General features: G+C 35.8%; 1 protein-coding gene across 5 annotated transcripts in view; it reads right to left on the bottom strand.

The window, feature by feature from the left end:
• Positions 1 to 15,034, bottom strand: part of LOC140342623 (cysteine-rich protein 2-like) — a 155,599-nt gene that overhangs the window by 55,502 nt on the left and 85,063 nt on the right. The window lies entirely within an intron of this gene.

Here is a 15,034-nt window from a genome sequence, read left to right as displayed (position 1 = left end):
AAAACTAGGTTTTGCCGATCCCCAAGGTTCCTTGATGAAAGTGTATCTTCTCCAGTCTTGGAGAGGTTTAGTAAATCAGGCCCAATCTATATAATTGAGCTCCCACTAACTAATAATATAAGCTGGCACTTAAACTGTGACCACCACTTTAGGGGGCACTTACCAATGACCAATGTAAGCAAACACTAGAGTGAACAACGCGAGGAGAAACACGTTACTGACCACAAATGTATGATGATACTTCTCCACTGGTCAATGTTGTATTGTAAGAGGGGATAACAGCCTGAACACCAATATAATTGGTCACTTCTCCACAGATGTCGAAGATACACCGTCAGTCTCTAAAATCCCTACTTGAAGTTCCCTGTAAGAAAAAGAGGCACTATCTTCACCTCTCTGGTTGCGGAAGCCTGCTACTTTTCATCTGTTTTATTGTTGTAGCTGGAGCAGGAATTTCAGAATTTGACAATATTGCTGTTGACTGCTGCATTCTGTGGTTCCTCCCTGACTATGTCATAGGACTCAACAGTGGCATACGGGTTAACTGTTCATTTTTTAGTGAAATCAGACTGCAGCACTGTCAGTGTCTGGACAGGGTTATCCTATTTGAAATTGTCGATTTAGATAAGACTAAGTTTACTGTGTAAGGGACAAACTAATTTAAAATATGCTTTACCCCCTCTTTGACAAAACTTTGCAAGCAGGAGAATATGTCTGTTGGCAAACTTATTTTCCAGCTCAGTGTATATTACAGATTTTTAAGCGATTACAGTAGCATTTTTTTCATTTGGGGAAAAACCACTTATAATTAAAAGTTGTTTTGTTAATGTCATTGTTTCTTTCCAACAGTAAATGTGAGATTTTTGGGACAGCTTATACTGTTAAAACAAATAAAAAATAAACAGATCTAATGGTAGTAATAACAGGTAATAAACTAGAGTTACATTACACATCATATAACTTCAAAAACAACATGTAATAGGTGTTTTTTACATTTTCCTTATAGCACCCATTAGCACCAAATGGGAGGCTGGTAATAAGGCAAATCCAGTTGTCATTATCTCTTTAGAGCTCCTGCCCGTATTTATTCAAAGAAAAAAGGCAAGCAAACAAAACTTTCTTTTCTCGCAGGGGTGGTGTCAGCAACCCAAAAGTCTTTTAACAAAAGATTAGCCTCATGGCTAGCAAAACACAGATGTTTGGGGCTGGCTTCCTTACCAGTACTTTACTTATTCCAAGTACAAGAACTAGAACTGGCTCACAGGCCCTGCTGCTTAGTACTAAGTGTGCTATATAAGCTTCCCTGCAAACAAAACTCTGCTGGTTTTTTATCTTGGAGAAAAAATACCACAGTCCCACATAACATCCATCCAAGACTTTTCCCAATACCACAGGTGCTATATTTGTCCCTGTGTTACAAATTCTATTTGGCCTATTTGTGTTTGGTATATTTACCACTATTCAAATATTGTATGAACCTATCTAATGCCAATTAACTAGTAAATTTACACTTACAGCCTCATGTAATAAACCTACCCCATCACACAACTGAACTACTTAAGACATTTATGATACTTTATTGATCTGTTAATTTGATATATTGCATTGAAACTGTCAATCAAGTTTGTTAGCCTTGACCGATAACTGTACACACTTTATTGGTATTTTATGTCTTTATGTTAGTGTTTTGCTTGGTTCTCCTAATCCCCTGAGCAAGCCTATAGGGCGAAACACGTTAGGACCTAAGACCTTTTAAACAGATAAAACACATTTATTTTCTGAAAACCTGATTCTAAGTGGAAATAGGGGAAACTTATCTAGTAAGACTAATGATCCAACTCACAAATTCCATGTGAATGGCAGCAGAACAATTTTCTCTACAATATAATATTAAAGAGAAAAGGAAAAGTGGCTTTTATTGGCATTTGATACTGTTAAGATCATAAACTATTTTATTTCAATTAGTACACATCAAGTTAAAATAGGAGATTGCTATATAATAACGGTTATAATCATATAGATACCGTTGATTACATAAACAGTAATACTTTTTGAGCATCTTACATACAGATAATGAAGCTCAATTTCAAGACCATTCAATTTTGGATCAAATATAAATGATATATTACGGTCTTTTCCCAACGCCTTTCTCACATTTGCTTCCTCAAGGGATATTGAGACCAAGGTTACACTGTGTTCGGGTGAACATAGTATAATTATGATCAGTTCAAAACAGAAAGTTCAAAAATATATATGTTGTACAGAACGTATTAAGGAAATAAGAGAACTGAAAACTTAATCATATGACTTAATGTTGTGGTGATAACCACCGATAACTAGTTTGGTATATGACATATTTTTTATACATATTTATATATCATATCTATAAGGATTTATTACTTACTTTGAGTTGGTTAGGGTGAGAGGGAAGGATAGAAGATCTTTTTATTGTGAGAAATTGTTTCAAACTTGTCGAACCTCGTCCTGAGATGAAAAAGATGTTAAAGCCTATAAGGCAGGGGTGTCAAAATCTGGCATGCTCTTTTTTTGACCCCCTCTCTGCCTATGCATGGCCTATGCATGGCCCCGCATTTTATAGACAAAAGTGATGCCAGGAATTGTAGTAGTGGCATCACTCGTGTCTATTGAAGAGCAGCCTATGTGTGGACCCCACAGAGTTTATACTGACAGATAAACTCAATAATCAGGAATTATCAGGATTAATATTATCAGGAATTTTCATAGAGCTATTGCTATAATAATTGTTTTACTGTGCCAGAGAATGCAATTTAAAACCAAATGAATGCAGAAATTCTTTTGGTTTCACATTGCATTCTCTGGCAAAGTAAAACAATATTCTTAATAGAAAGAAACAAGAACACTTGAGAAGAGCTTGCAGTAATGTGCAGTGCAGTAATTTGGATCAATACACTGCATATTACTGCATGCTCTTCTCATGTGTTCTTGTTTCTTCTTATTGAGATTAATTGTTTTTTCAGGGGAACTACCTCGTTTGTATTTGATTAGAGAATCTTATTACACTTACATCTGGTTTGATTATATATATGTACTATATATATCTGAAAGAAAATATTAGTATATGTTTATTCTAGTTGATAATAAAAATGATATATATATTTTGGTATTACAATGCTAGCTTTTGGATAAACTTAGATATGTTTGTTTAGGATTGTGTGTATTTGGGTTCTCATTTGTACTGTATATCCCGGTTGGTTACAAATAGTAAGAGACTATTTTGTAGATGAGAGATAAATCTATGATTCAAAAAATATAGAACATGATTATTAGGACAGATTTGTTGCTATGCAACCCACTAGAATGAAATTTACTACTTGTAGGGTAATTATAGAAATATTTTTACTCACTTTATTTATGCAAAATCTTAGTAAGATTGTTATTTTTTTTGTAGGAAGGGAAAAGAGGTGGGAACTGAATGTCCCAAGGATTCCCAGGTTGTTGGAATAGTTTTCTATTAGGGAAAAGAAACAGTACATTTCGGGAAAAATTACCCTCAAAAATAGATTGTACTATTTAAAGTTTAATTTAGCTAGGGATACAGAAATGCAACTTACTTTTTCATTGATGAATAGTGGCATGGACTTTTGCCAGCTGGCAAAAGAGCTGGTCTTGCAGACATCACATCTATTTAAACAGTTAACAGCATTCTTGGTTGGGATACCGCGCATGCACAGTATTTGGTAGTGGAGGTCACAATATTTATAACATTTATAGCTAGCCGTACATATATTCACACTGTCAGTATATTGTCCCAATTAATTGGTATAAGTGTAAAAGCCTCTTAGTCCAAAAGTTGGACTGTATTTAATGAAAAGGGAAAGAGGAGAAAATCAGGCTTTTTTGAGGGCACAAAGGAAATGGTTATGTATAAAATCATTATAATTTTTATTAGAGTACAAAAACATTAAGATAATAATAAAACAATGTTACAGAATGGCAAAGTAGGGTGCTTTATCCACACTATATTTGTTGATAAAAAAATCACAAACTTGCATATAAGTCATGGATCTAGGGACGGGGTTTCAGCCCAACGCGTTTTACCCAAGTGGGCTTTCTCAGGGGATACAGAGACCCTAACTACAATAATAACTAATTAGTGTATGACAAATATGTTAAAACCAATATCATTGTTATGTATTAAATGATGTAATGAAGGGTACAACAACTCTTGGAGTATTTAGGACAATTAGGAGATTATTAGATATAGTAAAAATCAAAGACTTACTCTAATATAGTGTTGTATTTATGCCAACTCAGTAATAATAGGGTGTCAATGATTGGTGTACCAATCACAGGACCATTTGGGTGCTCTGAAGGAGGAAAAGAATGTAAAAAAGGACATGAAACAAAAATAAATAGCAAGAAGGATGGCTCTATAATTAGTAGGTCAAAGAGTCTTACTTGGGTAACTGAGATATTATTTATATATATATATATATATATATATATATATATATATATATATATATTTTTTTTTTTTTCAGGATTGTGCCTAGTGTGAGAATTCATGGCGTTTTCTTTTTTTTTTTTTTTTTTTTTTTTAAAGGTGTATTTGAGGATTTGTTGCTTCTTATGGTGTTGATATGAGATCTATTAAATGAATATTAATAAAGCATTAGGGTTTGTAATGTAGTGAAGAAAGGCATAGAATGAAGATATTTGCAGTGGTAAAAAAAACAGATAAAGTCTATATGATTCTATATCAAGTCAGGGTGGTTGAAGTTTTACTTTTTCCATAGAACCTTGACCTTGACCTTGATAGACCTTGATTATGGGATTGCCATTGTATGTGTATGTCATAAATAAAAGAACCACTAGATGGCGAACCTTGACCATATATTGCACTGAATATAATGGATGACTTGTTGAAGCCTTTGAATTATGTTTCAGAATGACATTCAAAAAAGAAAGTCAGCAAAGTGTTAATGCATGATTCCTAGGACAAAGTATTCTAGTGAGACAAAAATAAAATAAAACCAACTAATATGTGAATGTATATGTTAGTGACTACATCTGTAATTCATAAATGTGTAAAAAACAATGAATGTACCAGATAGTATTCTTCACATGATGAGCAAAGGAGAGGGATAGGTTACTTACCATGTGGCTTTCAAGGGTGGACCAGCGGCAGCCATCCAAACGGAGGACTGGAGCCGCCGCCAGTTCATCCTTAACTGATAAAAATTCAAATGGAATATAGCAAATTGATTGCTATTGGGTTTGGGTTCATAAGAGCACTGGGCTGATTTTTCATTGGGGTAAAACCAGTATGCCAGAGATGGTTTGCACCTAAATGAATGGGGGTCTGCTGTGCTAGGGGAAAGATTTAGGGGAATGGTGGAGGGATATTTAAACTAAGACAGAGGGGGGTGGGACAGTCAAAAAAGGTGTCAGAAAGGTTAATCAGGGGTCAGACACTAGTGGAGGGTGGATTGGGGATAGTCAGAGGGAGGATTATGGATAATTGTAAGGAGCTACCCATGTTACAAACAAACATTGGATTGTTCAGTACTAGTTGTACTGAAAAACAAAATGATTTGACAGGCAATGATGGTAAAGCAGCATGATTTAAAGAGCCTGTTCACCAATGCTAGAAGTCTAGCAAACAAGATTGGGGAGTTGGAAGCCTTAATGAGTGAGGATGATTTTGGCTTAGTTGGTATTGCTGAATCCTGGCTTTGTTCTTCGCATGACTTGGCTGTCAATATTCCTGGGTATACTCTCTTTCGTGAAGACAGAGTCAAACGAAAGGGTGATGGCGTTTGTCTGTATGTGAGAAGTGATCTAAAAGTGAAAGGAAAAGAAGAAATTGTGGACGGAACAAGCGATGAGGTTGAGACATTATGGGTGGAGTTGAATGTGGGGTTGATTAACACACAAATAATGATTGTAGTCTGCTATAGGCCCCCCAGTGCTAAAGAAGAAATAGAAAATCAACTACTAGCACAGATAGAATAAGCAGCAAAAAGTGGAAGTGTTTTAATCATGGGAGACTTCAACTACCCTGACATTGACTAGAGTAATGGCACTACGGGAACAGCAAAAGGGAGGAAATTTGTGAATTTAATACAAGATAATTTTATGGTACAGTTTATAGAAGCCTCAACTAGAAATGATACTCTGCTGGACCTAGTTTTTTCTAACAATGCAGAGCTTATAACAAATGTGCAAATAAAAGAGGATCTGGGTAGCAGTGACCACAATATGATTTCATTTAATGTAAGCTGTAAACAGGAAGCAAGAACAGGAAACATAAAAACATTTAATTTTAAGAGAGCAAATTTTCCACTATTAGGGGGGCTCTCTGTGACTTGGACTGGGAGACAATATTGTCCTCAAAGAACACAGAACAGAAATGGGAATCTTTCAAGTCTGTTCTACAAAAGCAAACTGAAAAATATATTCCAATGGGTAATAAGTTTAAGAGGATAAAATTAAAACCTATGTGGCTTACAGTTGATGTTAAAAAAGCCAAGGAACAAAAGGCATTCCAAAAATATAAAAATGAAGGATCAACTTCATCATTTGAAACCTTTAAATAATATAACAAAAGATGTAAAAATGAGATAAAATGTGCAAAACTTCAAAATGAAAGACAGATTGCAAAGAAAAGTAAGGAAACCCCCCCAAAAAATTTTCAAATATATTTATAGCAAAAAGATCAGATCTGAGCATGTAGGTCCCTTAAAGGATGTTTGAGTTGGTGAGTTGGTAACTGGGGAAAGACAAGGCAGATTAACTAAACACTTTTTTTAGCTCTGTGTGCACGAAGGAAAATGGCAGAGCTCAAGTCCAAATTCAAAATAACAATGTCACTGCCTTAAATGAGTCACAATGGCTCAGATTTGATATGATTGAGAAACAGCTGGGAAAAATTAAGGTTGACAAGGCACCAGGACCTGATAGATTACATCCTCATGTCCTCAAAGAGCTGAGCTCAGTTATTTCAAAGCCATTATTTCTCATTTTTAGAGACTCTTTAGTCACTGGCAAGATACCAATGGATTGGCGTAAGCCCAATGTGGTTCGGATCTTCAAAATGGGAGCAAAGTCATTACCAGGTAACTACAGACTCATTAGTTTAACGTCCATAGTTGGATAGGTCTTAGAGAGTTTGATAAAGAACCACATGGAGGAGTTTCTTCTAGAAAATATTATTATAAGTGATAGTCAGCATGGCTTCAAGAAAGACAAGTTATCAAACAAATTTACTCTCTTTTTATGAGGAAGTAAGTAAACAGGTAGACAGTGGAGTAGCAGTTGATATAGTGTACTTGGACTTTGCTAAAGCATTTGACACTGTACCCAACAGAAGGGTAATATGCAAGTTAGGGTTGATAGGTTTAGAAAAGTCAATCTGTAAATGGATAGAGAACTGGCTTAAAGATTGCATCCAGGGAGTTGTTATTAGTGGTGTACCCCTGGGTTTAGTGTTGGGACCTTTACTATTTAACATCTTCATAAATGATATAGAGTTTGGGATTAAAAGTACAATTTCTGTGTTTGCAGATGACACCAAACTATGTATTGGAATTAAGTCCATACAGGATGTCTAAAATCTATAAGCAGACCTGGATGTGCTGTTTGTTTGGGCAGCCAAGTGGCAAATGATTTGGGAGCTAACAACATGCATGCTTCATACTGTTCAGGGGGAATACATTTGGGGAGGTCAGAAATGGAAAAGGACCTGGGGGTTCTGGTAGATTATAGACTTAATACCAGCATGCAATGCCAAGCTGCAATATCTAAAGATAGTAAAGTACTTTCTTGTATTAAAAGAGGAATAGACTGCAGAGATGGAGACATTATCTTGCCCCCGTACAAAGCATTGGTCACACCACATCTGGAATATGCAGTTAAGTTCTGGGCACCAGTTCACAAAAAGGACATTGTCGAATTGGAGAGAGTGCAGAGAAGGGCAACTATATTAATAAAAGGAGTGGAAGAGATCAGCTATGAGGAGAGATTAGCTGAACTGAATCTATTCTGCCTTGAGAAGAGACGTTTAAGGGGGAATATGATCACCCTGTATAAATATATAAACAGTCCATATAGGGAACTCTCTTCCCCATTATTCACTTTGAGATCAATACAAAGAACAAGAGGGCAATCTTTGCGTCTGGAGGAAAAGACATTTAAGCTCCAGATAAGGAAGGGATTCTTCATTGTAAGGTCTGTGAAAATGTGGAATTGGCTCCTTCAGGAAAAAGCTGTATGTTTTTCTAGAAGCACAGAATATAACTGGGTATTAAGGCTTTAAAGTAAAAATAACAGCGACTGTTGATCCGATTGGAATCAGGAAGGAATTTTTTTTCCCCTGTTGATGCAAATTGTACTAGGGTTTCCTCTGGACCAACTATGTCTTATAGGGTTTTTCATCTGGGATATATTTATTGCTCTAGTGGTTGAACTTGATGGACTTATGTCTTTTTTCAACCTAACCTACTATGTAACTATGTAACTATGCAACTATGTTGGCTTTAATGTCCAATGGTTAATCCACTGTCCAAAATGGCACAAAAGTTGTTGAGCGGACATAACATAACATAGATATTAAATCTGTGAAAAAAAACATCCCGCTATGTCAATATCTTAGACTAAGATGGAATTGTTCAGAGTTGAGAGACTTCAAAACTGAAGCACAGGCAATAAAAGGGAGACTTATGAAAAGAGGATACAGTAAAGGTATCTTGAAATGTGCTTACCAACAGGCATTTCAGAGAGATTGCGAATCTTTAATCAGCAACAGTAGGCCTAAAACCTCTGACACGAAGGTTAGGATTATTACTACATTTCATAAACAACATCAAGAATTTCTGAATATCTTAAAAAGACACTGGCATCTCCTTACCAGTGGTCCAAAAACTGCAAAATTCCTTAATGGTCATCCAAAAGTAACATATAGAAAAGCTAAGTCTTTGAAAGAGTCCTTGGTACAGAGTCACTATTCATCTCCATCAAAGCTTGAATGTTCGAGGGACAATACAGGTGTTGTAAGATGTGGCCATTGCTCCTAGTGCACATGGTTAAACGAACAGAGAGGGTTCGCCCTCCCAAATGGACATTGGCATCGCATTCGCAAAAAAATCGTTTGTGCCACGATCAATATAGTGTATTTGATACTATGCAGATGTGGTAAATTCTATATCGGAAAGACTAAAAGGGCGTTTCGAAAACGCATGTATGAGCACCTTTATTAAACAAACACAGGGAAAATGACGACGCCAATAGGTCTCCAAATGGTGACCCAACACAATTTTAACACCAGTTGGATATCTTTCTCAGCGCTGGAACAAATTTTCCACAACCCCAGAGAGGGAGACTTTGATGAGGCCCTTCTAAGAGCAGAATCTAGATGAATATACACTTTAAATGCCTTAACACCTCCTGGCCTCAATGACATGATGTCTTATAAACCGTTTCTTTAAAGAATTTATGGTAGTTGAGCCAAAAAATTATTGTAAAAACAGGGAGTTACCATTGTAGGACACATGATCTTTATAATTAACAAACATATTTTCTATTGATTTATATCCATGTCTCTTCCACTGTGTATTAATATCTAATTATATATATGCATGTTTATAATTTATGTAAAGAGATGTTGGTTTCCATTTATAGTAAAATGAGTGTATAATTGGATGGGAAGCACACGTTTAGGAGTGTGGCCAGAATTTTTGGCTTATACAATGAATGCATTAAGGTCAAATACTATTAGGGATATGCTTTATAATCTACTTAAATATTATTTTTTTTTTAGACAATCACCTACACCAATTAACCTCTACTTAGATCCAAGCACTAACGAAATGAAGGAAAGAAGATACCAGCAATCAATAATTAATACACCTTAGGTAACCATAGTAAATATACAATTACATTTTTCAATCCTAATTGCAATTTATGTCCTAAATAAAATACTAAGAACTAATAGAACTGTGGCATCTCCTTATGTGAGTTGCGTGGGACAGGGGGCAAGCATTGAATATGCATGTCACACACAACAGGCTGCCAGGCAGGTACGCATCAGTACTGTGCGTCATTCCTTCCTCCCACCCCGGAAGGGAAAGTGAAGCAAGCCTCAGAAACCAAAGGATTGGATATCTGAGCAAGAAATATACTTCCGGTGCACGTGCGGTTGTTTTCCCGTGTGTGCCCCGGTGAATGCCATCGTATGATTGAGAGGGTCTTGTTTTGAGGTGTATTTAGGAGGTAAGGAAACAACATGGTCTTTTTCCCCTGGAAAGAGGTGCGATAGAAGAATATCTATGCATACTATAGCAAACGCTCATCACAGTAAGTAATACCATATATGCAATCCCTTACAGTGGCAATCTAAATAAGCTTGGACCATGTTGGTCTCCTCAAGGCCTAATAGGACAATATTCTTTGTTATATTAAGTCTGGTAGGTCATCTTCCCATGACCAACAGTGGATTCTCGACCTTAAAGACAACTTAACTCTATTACCGGAAAAGACCCCACTGTCGAGTCCCCTGCTTACTTGCAAAAAATACGTCCATCTTACTAATGGGAAGGAAATCAGTCATCATCAATTTAGTCACAAAGGAATTAAGGTGTGCTCAATAAGATAACAACCATGATTACTCAATTGTTTTCTCTTTCTTTCTTCTCTTTCCTTTATATGCTCCACGTTCCTTTTTTTTTTTTTTTTACCTAGTTTAGTGGACTTACACACAACACAATAGGGACTTGGTGTCCCACACTAACAATCTCATCCTCGTTCTGATTTCCTCTCACCTCTTTAGATGTATCTTAGGGTTACATGATGTAAGTATCCAAATATATCAAATTCCTCAAGTATTGGACACCATACATAAGGTGGCTTTTACTCATTACCAAATTTTAAGGAAACCTGCATTTCTTGATATGTGTTGAGACGTTTGTTACATTTGGCATATGTGTGGTATTAGGTAGCACATGAAATTGAGAGACAGGGGACTTTTTGACATTTTAGGGTTGAAAGATACCTCCTAACCTAGTTGTTATTTTTGAACTGTAGGGAACCATATATTTAAAATGTCACTTATTTACTGCCCTTGATGTTTTGCAGTGTGATGTGGTTTTGATATATTTGTATAACTTTTGTCCATCTACCAATATGTGTCTAAATGATACTATTACTGTTCATGTTTTCAGCTCATAAATTTTCACTCACTGTTCCCCTGATGAAGCCCATGTAGGGCGAATTGCGTCGGGAGTAAGTCACCAAGTACTAATTTAGCAGAGATTTGTATAGCCTTTTATAATTCTTTTTATGTAATAGATGTATATTTGTTATACATATAAAAAAGTAATATTATAAATTATCGTTTGGGCCCAATATGTACAGGCATGTCTTCTGTATCATAAAAATCTTCATAGAAAATTACAGCAGTAGTTCAATAAGAATACATTAGTGTAAATATAGTTACAATGCGATATATACCATTCCATTCATATAAATATGGTCATACATACAGAAATAGAGAACAAAAACAATATGCTAATACAGCTCATGAATATTTTCTCCAGCCTTCTGGGCAGTCTTAAACTTCAAAATGGCATCAACTCTGTCAAGTAAGATAGATATATGACATGTGTTCTGCCCTTCACTTCACGTTCAGTTGCGTACATGAGTATGACATCATATAAAATTATAGGTTTCTAACAATACATAAATGATTTTAAATGTTTTGATGTTTTTCAATAAAATGAATACCTTTTAAGAAATGACACAGGTGCCTTATAAAAAGCCTCCTTTTCCTTTACATTTAGTATAACATAGATATAGTGATTCCACTTTAACAATTTACATAACAATAACACATACTTTTAATCACATCTATAGCAGTTATACATAATTTCCATAGTGTCTACTCAGAGGAAATGAAAAAGTTGTTTAAGCAATTTATATGTTGGATACAAGATATTTGAGTTATATTGATTGTACACTAATTCGGATGCATAAACCAATTGGTACATTTGCTTTAACAGTTTATACAAAGAGTCTCTGCTGTTTCATTGATAAGCTCACCGTCTCTATGCCCTCACCCTCCCAAATAAAGTGGAGAGCTCTCCCCAAAGAGAATCAACCTCTGGAGGTGCCTCATCCAAGAGGTTGGTCCAGGACTCTGTGTGACTTGCATGAAATCCTAACAAGAGAGAGGAGGAATATCGAAGGGCACTAGCTTTGTGTCCAACCAATGACCCACATCAAGGTGTCGGTCTCCCATCCCTCGTAGGGCATAGACCACCAAGGGGAGTCAATATATATTATGATAAAGTACTTTGATCAATAAAAGTAACTATTTCATAGATTAAGATGAATTGACATTATTAATAAAAAAGATAATTGCATAGTCCAAATAACCTTAGTAATAACATTTTTGTATTTCCTCTGTATATATGGGAATCTGCAAGTAATAGGGAACAGTTAATGATATTGTTGAGGGAATTATAAGAATGATTTAAATGAAATCATGTCATTTAGACCTGGGGGGTGTGTAGCTTTTAATTGATAAATCCATTTTGTTTCCATCTTAAGAAGAGTCTTATCGATATCACCACCTCTAGTGTTTGGGGGAAGTTGTTCTAAAACTGAAAAAAAAATGACTTTATTGAAATTGTGGACCAGACCAACATGGTGACTTACTGGTGTGGTCATTTTTCCTGAATTGATTAGGTATAGATGTTCATACATTCGCTTATGGAGTGACCTCTTAGTTTTTCCCGCATAAAATTTTCCGCATATGCAGAAGATTATGTAAACAGTTCCCATTGATGAACAATTGATATTTTGTCTGATCTTACGTGTTTGGTTATTGGGGAGAATAAAACTAGCTTGTTCATTGAGCCAGGGACATTGGAGGAATTGTCCACATCTATGGGTGCCTTGTTCAGATTTTCGATAAGTGATATTGGAATACTTTTCTAGATATTTCGAAGTACAGGGATCACCTAATAATACATGCCAGTGTTTTTTTAGGATTTGATTTACTTCCTGGTGTTATTAAAGGTAGTGACTAGCCTGAGTTATCAGGTGTAGAGTGCCTGTTTTGTATTAACAGTTTCTGTCTGTTAGAACAGAGAGCCTTTTGATAGGCTTTTTTCAGAAGTTTACGACTATAGCCTCTTTTGAGGAGTCTGTCTCTTAAGGCTTTGGATTCCTTTTTGAAGTCCAGTGGATCTGAACAGTTTTGCCTTACCAGATGGTTTACCCTTGTCAGATGGTTTGATAATTATGTTTTTGTTTGATTTGAGACTTATAAGGGCTTTGCGTAGTCTGAATATAATTTAAATCCTGGATTTCATTATTTCATTGATTTTTCAATATCTTGTGTGACCAGGTTAAGAAATGTTTGTATATGGAGTTGATGGGTCATTTGGAGAAAGAAGGTGGATTTGGGACGTCTTAACGGAATTGCAACAGAGGGTTCTTTTTCACTCTCCAAAGTTAACTGCGTCTGTTGTTCAAATTGCTTGTTTTCCTCTATAACTTTATGTAGGATCTTTAGATTTTTAAAGTCCTGCATGTTGAAATTGCTGATCTCAGAGGACAAGGTGAGTTGATTTTTGCTTGTGTTTTGTCAAACAGTACTTTTAGTGTTAGGTTTTTAGCAAAAAGATTAAGGGCTTTGATTAGCTCGAATTAATTCAGGTCTGAAAATGGACAAAAAGTCCAAGTTTAAGGAGTTAATTTTCATCTGGAGTAAGGGTGTAAGAGTAGAGATTTATAATCTCTAATTCTTTTTCTCCAGGGATGGTTTGATGACATAGGTGTCCATCGGGCCTTTTTATCATATTCGGAGATAGGAGCGGGGGGGGNTATGTTTTTGTTTGATTTGAGACTTATAAGGGCTTTGCGTAGTCTGAATATAATTTAAATCCTGGATTTCATTATTTCATTGATTTTTCAATATCTTGTGTGACCAGGTTAAGAAATGTTTGTATATGGAGTTGATGGGTCATTTGGAGAAAGAAGGTGGATTTGGGACGTCTTAACGGAATTGCAACAGAGGGTTCTTTTTCACTCTCCAAAGTTAACTGCGTCTGTTGTTCAAATTGCTTGTTTTCCTCTATAACTTTATGTAGGATCTTTAGATTTTTAAAGTCCTGCATGTTGAAATTGCTGATCTCAGAGGACAAGGTGAGTTGATTTTTGCTTGTGTTTTGTCAAACAGTACTTTTAGTGTTAGGTTTTTAGCAAAAAGATTAAGGGCTTTGATTAGCTCGAATTAATTCAGGTCTGAAAATGGACAAAAAGTCCAAGTTTAAGGAGTTAATTTTCATCTGGAGTAAGGGTGTAAGAGTAGAGATTTATAATCTCTAATTCTTTTTCTCCAGGGATGGTTTGATGACATAGGTGTCCATCGGGCCTTTTTATCATATTCGGAGATAGGAGCGGGGGGGGGGGATGAAGATCTAAAAAAGATTGTGTTGTTTTAAGGACGTTTAATGTTTTGGGACTCACACTTGTAGGCTTTTCTTTTTGTGAATGCCCATTTGTCCTTCTGGAATTTGTTCTCTTTTTTATTGAAGATCCATCAATGGGATGCTAGTACTGGTGGAGGTACTTCTATTGACAGTTATGTACAGTTCCTTTCAATAGGATAATTGCCAACCCCTGTTATAAATATGGAAAAAGAGAAAAAGAAAGGGTTTTTAGGCAGTATTTCATGTATTGAGCAAATAGCTTCAAACAGTAATATAAATAGGCAAAGTAGTTTGTTTGGGACCTTAGTAATTCCAGTTCAAAACACTTATCAATGGTACCTTTACTAGACATTCCTCACCTACTGCATAGATATAAATTGTTGTCCAAGAATAAACGCTCGCTGTCTTTGTACACCCGTCACGTTTCGCCCTCATTGGGCTTCCTCAGCGGTGACTGTGCGCTTTAATATATGCAATCTAGGTACATTCATGAAATATGGGAAGATTTTTAGTCTACTGTAACAGTATTTTTTTGTAGCAATTTAACCTACAGTGTTATA

Source organism: Pyxicephalus adspersus, chromosome 12 (genome assembly GCF_032062135.1).
Source record: "Pyxicephalus adspersus chromosome 12, UCB_Pads_2.0, whole genome shotgun sequence".
NCBI lineage: Eukaryota > Metazoa > Chordata > Amphibia > Anura > Pyxicephalidae > Pyxicephalus > Pyxicephalus adspersus.
The sequence above is the reverse complement of the archived record's forward strand: the minus strand, read 5'-3'. Positions and strand labels throughout refer to the sequence as shown.